The 16105-nt window shown below is 51.0% G+C and overlaps 1 long non-coding RNA gene across 4 annotated transcripts in view; it reads right to left on the reverse strand.

The window, feature by feature from the left end:
* LOC102552958 (uncharacterized) overlaps nucleotides 1-16105 on the reverse strand; it is a 47434-nt gene that overhangs the window by 12379 nt on the left and 18950 nt on the right. The window contains exon 2 of one of the 4 annotated variants that reach the window (XR_005492084.2): nucleotides 14220-14308. The exons of the other annotated variants lie outside the window; for them this stretch is intronic. This is a non-coding gene — a long non-coding RNA (uncharacterized LOC102552958). The remainder of the gene's footprint in view (nucleotides 1-14219; nucleotides 14309-16105) is intronic. 4 annotated transcript variants of the gene reach the window in all.

Consider the following 16105-nt stretch of genomic DNA (forward strand, 5'->3'; position numbering starts at 1 on the left):
ACGTGACTGGTTCCTCGTGGGGAAGGGATGCCTCAGCATGGGCCGGTAAGGCACCCCCTTCCCCATACCTTGCCACACCTCCACTAAACATATCCCCTCCTCTCTTTATCTTTTCATAAACACATCACCAAGACCGTCTGTTGAGCAGGGCTATTGACAGCTCCCCCAGCAGTCAGCAGGGAGAAAGGCAGCTTGTAGCTCAATCTGACCTGATTTCTCTCTGTCCTACAATCAAAGATGGGAATCTTGGACTTGTGGGGCTTGGTACTTTTGGGCCCACAGTGACCCCAGAGGTCACAATTAAGCTGATGATTGCTGAGGGTGGGGAGGAAAAGTGTGCGCCCACCTTGGGCCATTGCATGCTCTCCTGGGTCTGTGTGAAAGCTGCCTGCAGGTGGACACGCATTGCCGAGCCCTCTGTGTCTAGGAAACGTAACATGTGCATGTGCCCATATGGGGGCCTTACGGTGTATGCTTAGGACAGACAGACTATGCACTGAGGGTGTTGCTGCCTCCACACTGTTAGTGTAAATATAAGTGTGTACACACTATGTACACACACACACACACACACACACTATGCACACTCACTGAGGACACTGGCATCTGTCCCCCTGCCTGGAGCAATTCTAGCTACAGGTCCTAGTCACAAACCACTAGGCTCCCCTCTCACACTCAACTCTCCTCTTATAGAACCCAGGGACACGAGCCCAGGAGTGGCGCCACCCACCGTATGCTGCTCCCTCCTGCATCAAGCAAACGCCCTCATCTACAGGCCAGTCTGAGGGAGGCATTTTCTCAACTGAGAGTCCCTCTTCCCAAGTGACTCTAGCTGTGTCAAGTGGACATGAAACCTCGTTGACTGGACGCACAAACCCATCACTGTGAGACTATAACCTTTTCTTTCTTGCTCATCCCCCAAGAGCTCATATTAACGTTACAAATATAAAGCATAAAAGCCCTACGGTCTCTAAAAAAAAAAAAATCAAATTCTCCAAAACTTCCATATCTTTAAAAATACTCAAAGTCTCTTTCCAATCCCTAAGTCTCCCTAAAAATCCAAAAATCTCTTTAAAAGTTCAAAGCCTCTCAACCGTGGCTCCTTAAAATCAAAAGCGAGTTAAGTGCTCCCGTGAGGAGTCCCCCACCCTGGTCCTGCCTGTGCGCCCGCCTGTAGTTCCCGTACTTCCTGAGTCCAAGAGGGACCACTTCAGCTCTGAGGGCTCAGCCACCCCGCAGCTGGGTACCAGCTCCCCCACGAGCCAGGTTTCCTGCTGTCTGGCTTCCTGGCTTCTGAGTGGCCCTGCAGACAGTGAAATGGTTCAGAGGTGGGCCGTATGGGAAAGTTAGATCATTGCAGGTGTCATGCCCCGAGACGCTGGCACTCTTTGTCACCCATTTCCTGACGTTCTCCGCAGCCTCCATACTCAGTCTTAGGGTTCTTGTCCATGCTCCACAGCCTCTGGAAGAAAAAAGCTACTTCTGACTTCTCTTCCTCCTCCTCCTCTTCCTCCTCCTCCTTTTCCTTTTTCCTTCTCTCCTTTTCCTCCTCTCTTTCTCTTCTTCCTCCTCCTTTTCCTTTTCCTCCTCTTTTTCCTTCTCTTGTTTTCCTCTTCCTCTTCCTTTTCTTCCTCCTCCTTCTTTTCATTTTCCTCCTCTTTTTCCTTCTCTCCTTTTCCTCCTCCTCTTCCTTTTCTTCCTCCTCCTCCTTTTCCTTTTCCTTTTCCTCCTCTTCTTCCTCTCCTTCCTCCTCCTTTTCATCCTCCTCCTCTTCCTCCTCATCTTCCTCTTCCTCTTCTTCCTCCTCCTCTTCCTTCTCTCTCATCTTCATCTTCCTCATCTTCATCCTCCTCCCCTTCCCAGCCAAGGTCTTAGGCAGGTGACCCCCACCTCTATAGGCCACCTTCTTTGTTGACTGAGGTCTCCACCTCATGGGCTTTTCGGGGGGGAATTGTGTGTGGATGCGCCTGTGAAGCAGCCAGCCTATGCCTGTTTGTAGAGGTGTGCAGTTCATGCTGGTGTGTTCTCCAGTCATGACCACCGCTCACACCCACCCTTGGTCAGGGTAGACAGGGAAAGGCAGGACTCACACAGCCGAGCCCCAAGTGCGCCTGGACTCAGGGAGCAGGGAACCACAGCTTAGAACTTGTGAGGAGCCCCTGTCCATCCTATTTTTTTAATTCCAAGTCCACAGAAAGGTGGGAAAGGTTTGGTTTCCCCTGGGAAGTAGACAACAGCTGTAGACCAAATCCAATTACATGCAGCTAGCCTGGGGAAGTCCTCTTGATTTCTACCCTGTAGCCTCCTCCCGGGCGCCTCCTCGACTTGGAGCTCGGATTCCAGAGCTGGAAATGGTGGCTAGCTGTCTGTGGAATGCAGGCTCTGAGGGCTGAGAGTCCATTCTCCCTGGCAGAGAACCAGACATTTTCAGCATAGCCACCCAGAGTAAAGCATTCATCTACCAGAACTGTTCAGGCAGACAGTCCTCCATGAGTCCTGTACTCTCCGGCTCAAGGATGTAAGTTCAAAGCTGCCCAGAACCGTGTCCTCTAGAGTCCAACTCCTGGTGCTTTGGAGACTCTTCCCCATGGACCTCTCCACTGATTCACCTCAGTCTTCCAGAACACCAGCGTCTCTGCACACTGTTCCTCCTGTCCAGAATCTCATACACTCACTCTCTTTCTCTGTAAAACTCCTATGAATCCTTCAAGACCCGCTTGGAATGACCCTTCTGGACATGTCAGCACCATATGGGCGTGCACACACCTTCTGTCATCTAAAGCACATAGCTGAAAGGTCCCTGGAGACCACCCGGTCTCAGTCTTGCCTCTCAGTAATCCTGAGAAGCAGAGCTCTAAACCGTAAAATACGAGAGTTGTAGGTTGGCTCCAGGTGGAGGGAGTTAGGAGCCTGGGTGTGTTCACACCTGCTACCACAAAGTACTCAGGGTTGAGAATAAATAAATTATCCATAATAGGGGTAAGTCTGTTCAGAGTTGGGTTCTGTATCCAGAAGCACAGCCGAGGACAGTGAGGACTGCAGAGGGCTCTGTGAGGACACGGCAGAGGGCCCTGTAGAGAGAGAGAGAGAGCAAGCCTGACAGCCTGGGTCTCTCCTCTTCTCAAAAAGCCACTTCTGCCACCTCAGGGGCCTCACACTGGTGACTTCGTGTAAGCCTAACAGTAACCTCTCTCAAGCCACCTTGAGGAAGTTCATCGTACGAACATTTATTGTCTTATATTGTGTTTGTGCAAGTATGTGTGTGTAAATGTGTGTGTAAGTATACACGTGCATGTACATGTGCAGTGTAAGTCCGTGATGTTCAAAGAGGCTGGTGGGTTTTATTTTAATTAAATAATTTACAGGATTTGTTTTATTTTCTTGCATCTCTGTGTGGGTTTCTGGATGGAGGTAAAAAAAAAGGTCACGGAATGCTGGGAGCTGGATTTACAAGGAGCCCTGAGCCACATGATGTGGGTGCTGAGAAGTGAACTCCAGTCCTTTGGAAGAACAGCCAGTGCTCTTAGCTGCTGAGCCATGACTTCAGCCTCCATGTATGTGTGCACATGCATATGTATGTATGTATGTATACATGTGTGTACATGTGCATGAATGTATGTATATGTGTATATGCATGTGTGTATGTGCATGTATGTGTGTATATATGTATATATGTGTGCATTGTATGTGTGCATTAGTATGTATGTGTGTATTGTGTTATGTATATGTATGTATGTGTATGTATGTGTATATGTGTGTATATTATGTGTGTACGAATGTATATATGTATGTGTATGTATACATATGTATATTATGTATGTGTGTATATGTGTGTATGAACATATGTATATGTATGTATGCATATGTATGTATGTATGTGTGTATGTATATATGTTTGTGTGTATGTGTGTGTGTGGAGGTCAGAGGACAACTTGCAGAAGTGAGTCCTCTGCTTCCCTCATGTGGATCCCAGGTAGTCAGTCTTGGAATGTAGTGACATTACCTTTGAGCCATCTTGCCCACCTCATCTAATTTTGGGGTACAGGTCTCTCCCTAAAGCTGGCCAGTAGCCCCAGGATCCTCCCACCTCTGCTTTCTCAGCACTGGGGTAACGGGCTCACACTGTCTCTCCCTACTTTTTCACTCGGGTACTGAGGATTGAACACCGGTCCTCAGGACACAGCAAGCATTCTGGCCGTGGAGCATCTCCCCAGCCTCACACAGGAAAACCTTCAGGTCACACAGCATACTGCATGGCTACTCAACCCGAAGTTGCAGCCAGAGCTGGCTCCAGCCATCAAGGCCTTGGGAAGTGTGTGCCGCGGTCCACTTTGCTTCTTTCGTTGGATAGTGCTTCCCAAGTCCGGACCCAGATGCCTCCATGTCTTAGTGTCTACCCTCCTGCCTGGCCATCGAAAAGGAAACAGAGTAGCTCATTCTAGAAAGCTCTGGGCAAGATGCCAGGAACCTGTTACTCAGCTCTGATTGACTGGACCTGGGTCATGTGATTCTATCTAACCAGTTCTAGAGCCAGAGCCACCTGCTGATCCCATACTAGGTGATTTGTTCTGGAACTGGGGGTAACCTGACAAGGACTGAAGGGAGATGCTCAAGGTAAAATCAGGACTCCGGCCTCCAAAAGGGAGTCCAGACATATGCCTCCAAATTAACACTGCCGTCCTCCCAGAACCCCCACCTGCACCCCTCCCCCTTCATCCCCACGAGATTCTTTGAAGCCTAGGGAAAGACATGATCTGAGAAACATTCATCTACTTCATTTGACGAATGAAGATCAGAGAGGGAAATTAATTTCTTTGAAGTCACACAGCTCACTTCACCATCCCCAGCTCCAGGATGGTCTGCACTTCCTACACAAACTCTTTCCCCTGACCCATGATGCCTCCATCACAAAGTTTGGCTGAAAAGATCTGTCTATTGTAGGCTTGCTTGTCTAGAGGAATTAGTGTTTCACATCCTCCTCTAGTTTGCAAACTTTAAAAAGAAATTAATTCCATCATTTCAACAAGTGTAACAACTAAATTATCATCTTTACATGATTAAGGAGTCCGCTGCATCTCCCCTGACAAACACCACACGCACATAATTTCACTAAATGTAATAAACCAACCACAGAATTATTAATTTTTCCATGGTACTCATAACAATTAGAACTGCGTGAACCTGGAAAGATGAAGGCTGAAATGAGGGCCGAAGTCGTAGGAAATCCCCAGTCCCTCCCCACAAGCTGAAGGCTGCATCTGCTTCCTACTGTGTTTGAAATGAGACAGACCAGGGTGGGAGCCCTTGGCAATCTCAGCGCAACTTTCTCCCAAATCTAGATGTCTCTGAGGAGCAAAGGGCAAACTCCCTGCCCCTTCAGAACGTCAGTCCGTGTCTGGTCCTGAAATAGCTAAGGTACCACTAATCCACCTCCCACACCCATAGCAGACATTATTAATCAATCAAAAAACTTCCTGCCAACCTAGATAATCTCCACAGCGCTCTTGGCAGACACTAGCTATCAGTCGCACAGTGAACACTTTTCCTGATGTAATCCAATATTGGGAGTTTACAGGAAGAGGAAATAGACTGTAGACAGAGAAATGACTTGCTCCCAGTCAGGGAGTAGACTAAAGGAGGGGTTGAGATGCTGTAGATAGAAGCCTCAGCCCTGTTTGATTAGTGCTTTCTCTTGAAACCTCCAGGAGAAGACCCAAGAGTTGGCTGCTCTGAGGGCTGTGCCTGGACACAGCTTCTCCGGACACCTTCTCTGTACAGTTCTGTCAGAAGTGTGAGGAGCGAATGACTCCTTGCTTAATTTCTAGAATGTTCACCCGGGTATCATTTTACATGGAATGAAGTTGAAAACGTGATAATTGAAATGTTTTGAAGCACTTAGAAATGAAGTACTTGCTAACACACACACACACACACACACACACACACACACACACACGTGTCTCTCTTTCGCGTGTGTGAGGACGGCAACTTTCAAATAGTACATGCAGGCTGTGAAGGATGAACAGCAACAGAAAAGTCAAAGCCAAGACTGGTACATAATTGCCCAGGCTGTGCACTGAACAGCTACCGTCACTTCAGCTGTGACGTACGTGGTGCTGTCTGAGGCTGAGCACTTGACATCCCTCCTTGTAGTCTAAGAAGGGTGGAAGCAACAACAGCAGCTTAGCACAGCTTCCCGCAACAAGCGTGGCCCCTTTACAAAATCATGTGAGCGATAATCCCTCTGTACCATTCAGTAGCATGTGCAGTATCCTGCCGGTCCTGGCGGGCTGTGCGCTCCAGCTGCGCTGACGAGGTCTGCACATGCGCCCATGTGTGTCTGCTAGTAAACTGGCATTGTTGGAGGCTCAGGGTCAGGTGCAGGACTTCCTGTTACAGTCCAAGGTGTCCTTGGGAGTCCAACCTATTAGGCATGTGTCCTGCAAAGCCACAGTGGCTGGGCGGTGGGGGCGTGGGGGGTGGATCAGTCTACCATGGCGCAGGGAGCAGGTTCCAGGAAGGCCTCTCCGGGATGTTCTCTGAGAAAGGTGTGCTGCTGAGAGCCCGGCTTTCCTTCAAAACATAAATTTGGGGTGAGACACTGAGTCTCATGAGAGTCCTTTGACTGTACATCTGAGTCAAGTGCACGGGCTCAGACTGTAAGGCCACTGGGCCCTTTGAGTTGAATGCTTTGGGACTTGGAAATCTGCAGCCCATGGCTGCACCTCAATCTCCCCTGAAAAATAATAACACAAAGAAGCCAGCCACGGATGCTTCTTCCTTGATGCCCATGTTTCTTTCTAGGCTAGGAAGACCCCAGTCAAAAAACAAAACAAAACCATCTAGGCCACAGCCTTGCTCAGTATTCTCACCCATAATAGATACAGGGTTAGATGTGGTATGATTTGTTTCCTTCCAGCCCTACATCTGACTCCATGAGACTGTACCCACTGCATAATGAGACAAGACTCGGTGTCCACGTTGGGCCCTGACCCCTGCCCTAAGGTAATTAAATTTCCAAACCCTAACACCTTATAGCTCACAACGAATATGATCCCCATCATTCAATGCCCCAATTCCAAGATGGCGGTCCAGAGAACCTGCCGCAGACAACTCTGACTTTAGTACCCCAGTTTAGGGCGCGGCCTCCGGTCAAAGTGGAGTAAACACAAGCCCAGCCTCCAGATACACTGAAATCTGTGGTGGATGCTGGGACGTAATAGGGGCGGGGTCAGCGAGGCAGACGGGTATCAAGAGCAAGAAGGTCCAAACAATCTGTAAATTGAAGGTAAAGCTGAATCTTGAGGGTGGGGTGTAGCCATGGACCAGATGGGCTGTAATTGAGAGTGAATTGTGGTTGGGGGGTGGGGGTGGGGGTTGGGCGGGGTCAGCCAAGAGATAGACTAAGGGTTGGAGAGGATGGTGGGGCAGGGTGGTTGGTAGGGCCTGGACTCTCTGTGCCATTGCCCAGTCTTCAATTGTCCTTCAGTGTGTGGGGAAAGTGGACTGTGTGCGTGACCCCTGAGGCCACGAGGGTAGAGCAGACAGTAGCCCCCGCAGGGAGGAGTCAGACAGGGTCAAGATTGGGTTGGAGCGTCCAGAGGCCTCTCTGAAGGGTTGGGGGAGGAGCCCAGGGGTTGTGTGATGGCTTAGGGGAGGAGCCTAGGGGCAAACAGGAAAGCAGGAAGGCTAAGCTAGGCCAGCTACTCCAGAGACACTTGAGAGAAGGCGGGGAGGTATGGCATCTACTTTGAAATGGGAACCAGAGACATCTCCCTCTGTTCCACATGCAGAAGATCTTTGGTGGAGCAGGATGGCCTACTGCAGCGGCAGAAAACAGAAGAGGTCAGATAGAGGTCTTAGCTGCCAGCTGCTGGCCTCAAAGCCCTGCCCATGGGCCAGCCGTGCGGGAAGAGCCGACTGCGGTCCATAAGACCCGGTGGTCAGGGCAGCCACTGCTTACAGAGTTACCCTCAAGGTCCCCTTTAGCTCTCTGAGCCCTGAGAGCTTGAGGGAGGGGTCAGAAGTAAAACTGTGTAACAGATGGATGGAAGGACAGACCAACTTTTTCAAGATCATATAGAACGTGCTGGATAAACTGAGCTGCACCCTGAACGTCGTCTGTCATTCCCTTCCTTGGAGCAGAGGTGTCCGGCTTGTGGGGAGCCTCATCCCACTCAGACATTGGATCAATGTTGGGGTGTCCCCTGTGGAGGAGCAAGGATGATGGCTGGAACAGCCAGACAGATGCAGTGTGGTGTGAGCAACGACCTCATTGTCCAGCACTCTGTTCCCCAAAAGTGAGTCCTCATCTTGCCCTGAACCCTGTAAGTCTTCCAGCTTGACTCAGAGCTCCACATTTTTTCCTCCTTAGAAAAATGTCACCTGCATTCCTCTCTTTCTCTCATTATTCTCCCTCCTGACTGCTATGACCCTGGGGAAATTGCAGCACAGGGCGGCAGCCTGTCCCCCATTGTCACCTCAGTGGGACAGGCTCCTGCTGGCTGGACCCTGCTGGACAAAGCGTTCCCTGGTGTTGACCTTGAGCTCTGGCCTGAGGCTGCAAACTCTGAAGTGTGTGGCACAAGCTGTTCCTGGGCCTCCAGGCTTCTTGGCCTACGATCGAATGAATGTCAGCTGCCCTCTGCCAGGCCATAACCAAGCTGCCCCCCCCCCCATGTCGCCCACTTCTGGTCTCTGCACTGTTGTACAGAGCAAACCCCCCTTCCTCTACTTTCGTGTCTTTGGTTCTACCCGTACCTCTTTTCATCCTGCCATTTTAATTCTCTGCAAGCATTTATTAACTACCTAACGTTTGCCAGGCACTGGTCCAGAAGTTGGGTGTGTGGTGGTGAGTAAGACAGACAGTAAACAGACAGATGGGCTTCTGTAGCTGACCCTGTGCTTCTTGTCAATCAGGAGGACCAATCTGAGCCCTTTGTCCTCACCTCTGAACCTGGGTGGGTCCTTACAACGTCCTAACTTATCAGGAGCAGCAAAAGACTCACCCCTCACAGCGCCCCTGTGTTTCTTCCTTACTTCTGGGAAAAGTCACTTGCAATTATAACCTGGTCTCCTGCAGAGAAGAAAGCTGCACTCCAGCCCAGGGCCACTGGTCAGTTAAGCCCCAACCATTGCCTAACCGGTGGAAGCTGCATCCCCGAGCCCGGTTCAACCAGTGGGTTCTTAGAGGCTGCTGTTTTAGGCCAATTTCTGGGAGTTTGTGGTACAGGTACCCGTGACAGTAAAATAATTACACCCAAGAAAGAAAGCAGGGCCAGCTCGAGGCAGGAAAGGAAACCACAGTGGTGGTCAAGGAGGTCCCAGGGAGCCCCAGTCCTGCCCACACCATTATTGCTGGAGATGTGGTCACTAAGCCTACAGACATGCATTTTATACAGCACTTTCTCAGAGCAGACTTTCCCAATGCCCCCCTCCCAGCCCCAGTGTCTGTTCCGTTGCCTCCTGGGATTGAGTACTTTCTTCCTGCTGGGCAATTGAACTAGACTCATCAGGCTGTGAGAACAGGTGCCAGGCTCTGAGAATGAGGGACAAGCGTCCCCTCCCCAACCCACCCCCAACCACCTCAAGTGACTCCTCTATCGTGGTGGTCCTCGGAGAAAGGGAGCAGTCAGCGGAACAGAGCTGAGGTATGTCTCCATGTGGAAGCAGAGGGGACTGTGATGCTGACCCCAGAATGCATCCTGGAGGAACCTTCTGAGCCTATCCCTGAAACCAAAGGTAAAAATGGTTCCCATACTCGCAGGAGCTCTGAGGATGGACTTCAGCGGGAAGACCCTGACTTCTGTCCTCACAACCCCCAAATCTTGGCCCAGCTCTGGGATGGTGAGGAAGCTCAGGTTTGGAGTTTAGAAATCTTAGTCTAGGTCTTGCCCCATTCACTTGCTGTGTGACCTTGGGCAAGTCGTTGCACCTCTCTGGGTCTTATTAATGATCTGCAACAGCTTTTCTAGGGGTCAGGGCTTTGTGTGCTGGCTTGATCACTCCTCCACCCATACCTTTGGGTGTTCACTCCTAAATTAACAACCTTATTTTAGAAACAAGGACCACAGTGCACTGAGGAGGTAGAGACAGGGGGCTTCCTTACAGTTTGCTGCTAGCCAGTCTGGCTGAATTCAGGGACTCCAGGCTCAGTGAGAGCCTGCCTCAAAAGAAATTGTGGAGATTAACTAAGGTTGCTGATGGCTGTCTACCCAGGACTGCACACAAGCATACAGGAGTTGTGGCTGATGTCCACCCCAGGCCTACACACAAGCACACAGGAATTGTGGCTGATGTCCACCCCAGGCCTACTCACAAGCATACAGGTGTTGTTTAGCAATGAACCCTGTCACCGCCACCATGCCCCAGATGTGTGAGAAGGAGCCAGTTGCTAGAGGCACCCTAAGACTCCCTGAGCTGTGCATCTGCAGCAGGCCAGGAGGCCTCACCTCTGCTGGCCCCAGACGGTTCATAGGTGTGCATACCAATGCTATGGCTGCAGGGCCCCCCGGGAATGTGGGTGTTGGAAGCCTCCCCACAACCAGGTGCTGCAGGGCCCTTTGAGGAGAGGATCTGCAGAGTGACAACACCAGGTGTCTGTTCTCCTGGAGTCAGCTTCTCAGGGACAGTGGGAAGTGATCCCAAGGATACTGGGGACCTCCCAGATACCATCTGATGGCAGGCAGCTGCAGGCCAACTGTGTCGCCAGGTTTTTCTGGGGACTCGGGACCCTGTCACACTGTGAGCCTTGTGGACTTGAGCTCCTGTGTCCCTGAGGGGCCTGATCCACCGCAACCTCAGCCTTATCCTGGTGCCTCAGTTTCTTTCTGTACTAAGCTGACTCATCCACCCCTCTCAGGAGCCTCAGAGCCCCGTTCTCTTAGGGGGTTAGGAACGATTCAGTTTCCTTTGGCTTCCAAAGGATTCTTTTCTAAAGCTTTTGTTTTTATTGTGTATATACAGGTGTTTGGCATGCATGCATGGCTGTGCACCACATGTGTGCCTGTGCACATGTGTACCTGTGGAGGTCAGAAGAGGGCATTACACCCCCTGGAACTGGAGTTACACCAGATGGGTGCTGGGAATCAGACCGTGCTCCTCTGGAAAAGCAGCCAATGCTCTGAACCACCAAACCATCTCTCCAACCCAAGTAATATACTAAGATGTCATTAGTCCATTTAGTGTGCGCGTGTTTTCGCATGGGCACACCCACAGGAACACTCATTTCACCGGTCATATGCAGAAGTCAGGGGACTACTTTTGGGAGTTCTCTCAACCTTGATGGTGATTGAACCATCCTGACAGCACCCCTGTCCCCAAAAGAACTTTTATTTTAAAATTTAAAGGTTATTTTTCGGTTTATTTATTTTATCTTGTGAGTATGAGCGCTTTGCCTGCAAGTACATGTGTGTGCTGTGTGTGTGCCTGACGCCTACAGAGGCCAGAAGAGGGCATCAGGTCCCTTGGAACTGGAATTACAGAGGGTTGTGAGCTGTCATGCGGGGTGCTGGGGACAGGTCTTCTGCAAGTGCTCTTAACTGCCAGCCCCCCAAACAAACTTTTAGAAGAACTCCATGCACACATAAAATCCAAATCCCCACCTCAGTGCTGTGGGGTCACCACATACGACTTAGGAGGTGTTCTGAGCAGACAAGAGCCCAGGAGAGCTGCTTGTGCAGAGGACTGCCTTGAATACAACAGCCAGGTCCTAGGTACCTGGAGTTCCCACCCCACCACATCCAGCTAGTACTGGTTGGTGCTGAGCTAGGCTCAGTTTCCTTCTGGGGCTTGTGAAGGTGGCCCTTGATGGCCTGTGTTTCCCTGAACTAGGGACTCTTTGAGATCTGTAAGTCTGGCACCCCCAACAGAGAGCTGCACCAGGCCCCTCTACCACCGAAGAATCACAGGTTCAGACAGTCACCCTCCCCCTCCCTCCCCACTCCCTCCCTCTCTCTTTCTCCCATGTTTATTTTTTTAATTCCAGGATGTTTGGTTTGGCCCGGCTCCAGCTCACGGTGTTTTCACTAGGCCATCTCAGATTCCTCCAGTCCCCATCCCGGTTTTTCCTGTAGTGGGGTGGGGAGGGGGATGAGACATCTGTCTTGGGCTTGTAGAAGAACCTGGGTCTTCCAGGCTGCATATTCTGCGCCTGGTGCTGTTCCTGCATCTGAGAACAGAAGGGCTGCATCTGAGAGCTTCCTGGGCTCACCACGGAGAATAGAAAGGTGCTCAGGAAGGACACAGGAAAAACAGGGCACGCGGGACGGGGTGGGGGTGGGTCAGAAATCTCTAATATGGTAAGCTCTGCCGAGATATCAAGGACCCCACAGGACCAGAGGGCTCCTAGGGCACAGTGCCTGTTTCACCAGGCTGAGGTCTCTGGATCTGTCTCCAGCACTACAAATGTTTTCATCAAAAGTCAGGCAAGGTACAGCCCTACAGAGGCTGAAAGAGCAAGAGTACTATTAGAGAATGCCTTCACCCTACAGATGGGGAAACTGAGGCCCAGAGAAGGCAACAAGCTGCTAAGTAGCTCTGAGGTAACTTGAGCCCACCCTGTTCCAGATCCTAGGCTCTATCCCCCTCCTCCTCCCCTTCCCTTTCCCCTACCCTCCTCTCCTTCCCTGCTTCCAGGGAGGAGTGACCTCCTGGAAGCACCCAGGTCACCTGCTGAGCTTCATCACGTGTGTAAAAGTAGCAGCCAGCGTGCCAAACTGCTTTCAGAGCTGGGGCTGCCTCCATAATGGCTTTCTCCAAGAAGCACGGGGGCTCGGGCCTCAGGACCCAGGGGAAAAAATGAGGTTCTTTGCCCAAGGTTGCCCAGGCCTGGGAGAGAAGCTACAGAGCCCCAGCAGCCCTGTCTGGGGCTGGACCCCTCTGCAGCCCCATTCTGGGCCCCAACCCTGCCCGCTCTTTCCCTGGACAATGTAGCCTTTCAGGGCCAGACAAAGGCGAGTTTAAAAGGCGAGAATTGTGTTTCCATGGCGGAGGGGCGGGGGGGCCGCCGGCGGGGAGGGCCCAGCAGCGCAAACCGTGGTGTATTTATGCCCGTCTGACACAACACAATTTGATTTTCCACATAAAAGATCAAATAATATTTCGGTTACAGTTAATTACGCAGCCCAAAAGCCCATCAAAGGCCCCTCCGCATCCACCCAGCCCTTGCTCCGTGGCTCCGCGTGCGCCCAGATTTCACGGCTTGCTTCTCAGAGTCTGCACCCCTGCAGCTCTCCGTTCACAAGGGCCAAGGGGGCCGCTCCAGAGACTACCGGGAGAGTCCCCATCTCTGCACATGATGCCTGATCTCCCCACCAAAATAGCAGCCCAAACGTCTCTCAAGGAATCAAGCTTTCCCGTGCCCCCCAAGCTCCATCTCCCTGTGCTAGAAGAGGAAATGAAACGGGGTCTAAGGAGGTTCAAGAGGTTCGTATGAGCTCATGGAGCCTGCTGCGTCACAGCCACTAAAACCAGGGCCGACATGTCACGTCTAGATGAGAGACTTCTCTCTTTGAAATGGAACTGCAAACTCCCAACCGTGTTTGTTGAATGAATAACTTGATAAAGGAGTGCGGGAGGGAGAGGATGACTATGAGGGAGGAAGGGGAAGAAACGGGGAGGGGAGAGGGAGGAGAGCTAGGCTCTACCCTGGTGATGGCAGCAGTGATGAGGGCCTGTACCAGAGCAGCCTCTTCTCCTCACAGGATGCCCCACAAGCTGACAGGAGATAGTGTTCATACTGAGAGCCCTGCAAGGCCAGGTCTAAGCAGAGGGTCACCTTCGAAGTGAGTCACTGTAGGGAATAATTGGCCCCCTCAGAGCCTCAATTCAGCCTGCACTGCATCGTGAACAATCTTCTCAGTACACACTTGAGAAAACTCTAGAAAGACAGGAACTGAGGCGTACAGACTCTTAATCGGAATATTCACGAGATAAATTCACCAACCCAGACAACAATGGACTCTCAGAGTCAACCCAGAGCAGGGAATTCATGTTGGCATCCTGCCCAGATCTGCTAAAAGGCCCAGAGAGGGTATGCATTCTGCCAAAGATCACACAGCAGCTGAGCAGGCTGGCTTTCCAGAGGTTGGATGCCCTCTGGTGTCCACCCCAGGGTAGCATCACTCTGCCTTTTACAGGTACCGGTGGGGGCTGGGGAGCACTTAAGCTCCAAAGGTTTTTTAGAGCTGAGGACTCAGCTGGTATGTGCCCACACCCACCTTGCATCTTCCTGCGGATCCCCTCCCTCTCTTCAGGACAGCCTGCCTTTAGTGGAGGTCCTACAACCACCCTAGGAAGGATGTTCCTCCTGCAACAAGAAAAGGGAGTGCTTAGAAACTTGGAAACCCCCCAAGAGGAAGCTCTCCAAATGCAACCGGTTCATACCCCAGCCTGCAGATGGAGTTAGGGTCATGCAGAACAGGCCACTTCCTCTCCTGTGCAGAACCACCTTCATTTTCTAGGCTCAAGAGCCTACAGAGCCAAAGAAGGCTCAGACCACAAGCTAGCAACCCAGGTGCAGCAGGGGCACAGTGAGGGCTCCAAGCTATTCTGGGGCACGGCACGGAGGCTCTGTGGTGGCGACCAGCCTGAGTAGCAGCAAAGGTGCTTCCTGTGCATCTTCAGCTGCTGAACCTGCCCTGGGCCCACCACAGCCTTCACTCACCATCACCTGGGACACTGTCACACATGCTTCAGCCCTGGTGTCTGGTATTCTACACCTGGAGACTGAGGTAGCTGATGCAGCCCACCCAGAGGAGCCCACAGGGAGGTTCCAGGTGGAGATTCCTGTAGTGTGTGGAACCTCAGAGAAAAGGAAACCTAGAGCACCACTACTACCACCTCCTCCTCCTCCTCCTCCTCCTCTTCCTCCTCCTCCTCCTCCACCACCACCACCACCACCACCATCATCATCATCATCATCATCATCATCATCATCCCTGGCTGTAGCCCTGTGTGCTCCCGTCCCCAGACCCACTTCTCTCGCCCTGTGAGGGTTAAGGGACACACGCTCTGCTTCTCCACAACACTGTGGGAACTGTGTGTCACTACCTCCTTTGGGATGTTGCATATATCTGTGCTTTGCAAATGGTCATTGAATGCATAAACGAGTGAGATGGTGGATGGACTAATGGATGGAAGGATGGATGGGTGGATGGATGGATGGTGGATGGATGGATGGATGGATGGACACATGGTAGGTGGGTGGATGGACGTGATAAATGAATGGATGTGATAATGGGTAGGTGGGTAGACAGATAAGTGGATGGATGGGGTGGGTGAATAGAGGGAGGTATATATGAATGGCTGGGTAAATGGGATGGATAGTGTGGATGAATGTGATTATGGATGAATCAATGATATGGATGAATGGGTAAATAGATTGATGAATGGATGATAGGTGGCTAAGTGAATATGATGAATGAATTTATAGGTGTATCAGTGGGTGGGTGTATATGATGAATAGATGGATGGATAGATGGATTGATAGATGAGTAGGTGTGAAAAAGGTGGATGAATGGGATAAATGTGCTTATGAATGACCTATGGGTGAATGGATTGACAAACGGATAAGTTGGTGAATGGTGTGATCATGGGCGAATCGGTGGATGAGATGTATAACTACGATGTGTAGATGGATAGATGAATGTGTAGGTCAGTGGGAGGATGGATGAAGGAGTAGATGGGCAGAAGATGGGTGAGTAGATAAATGGGTGGTGGATTTATGGATGCGTGGACAAACAGATGGTGACGAGACAGATGAGAGAATGGATGGTGCATAGATAGACGGATAGGTGGATGGATGGATGGATGAATGGGTGGGTGGATGGATGTATGGATGAATGGGTGAGTGGATGGATGTATGGATGGATGGATGGATGGGTAGACAGATGGATGGATGGATGGATTGGTGGATGGATGGATGGATGGATGGATGGATGGGTAGATAAGCATGTGGACAGATGGATAGATGGATAGGTGGATGGGTGGACAGATGGATGAATAGATGGATGGATGGATGGATTGATGGATGAGTAGGTGAGAAGAGGGTGGATAAATGTGCTGATAAATGACCTATGGGTGAATGGATTGACAAACGGATAAG

This window comes from Rattus norvegicus, chromosome 12 (assembly GCF_036323735.1).
Source record: "Rattus norvegicus strain BN/NHsdMcwi chromosome 12, GRCr8, whole genome shotgun sequence".
NCBI lineage: Eukaryota > Metazoa > Chordata > Mammalia > Rodentia > Muridae > Rattus > Rattus norvegicus.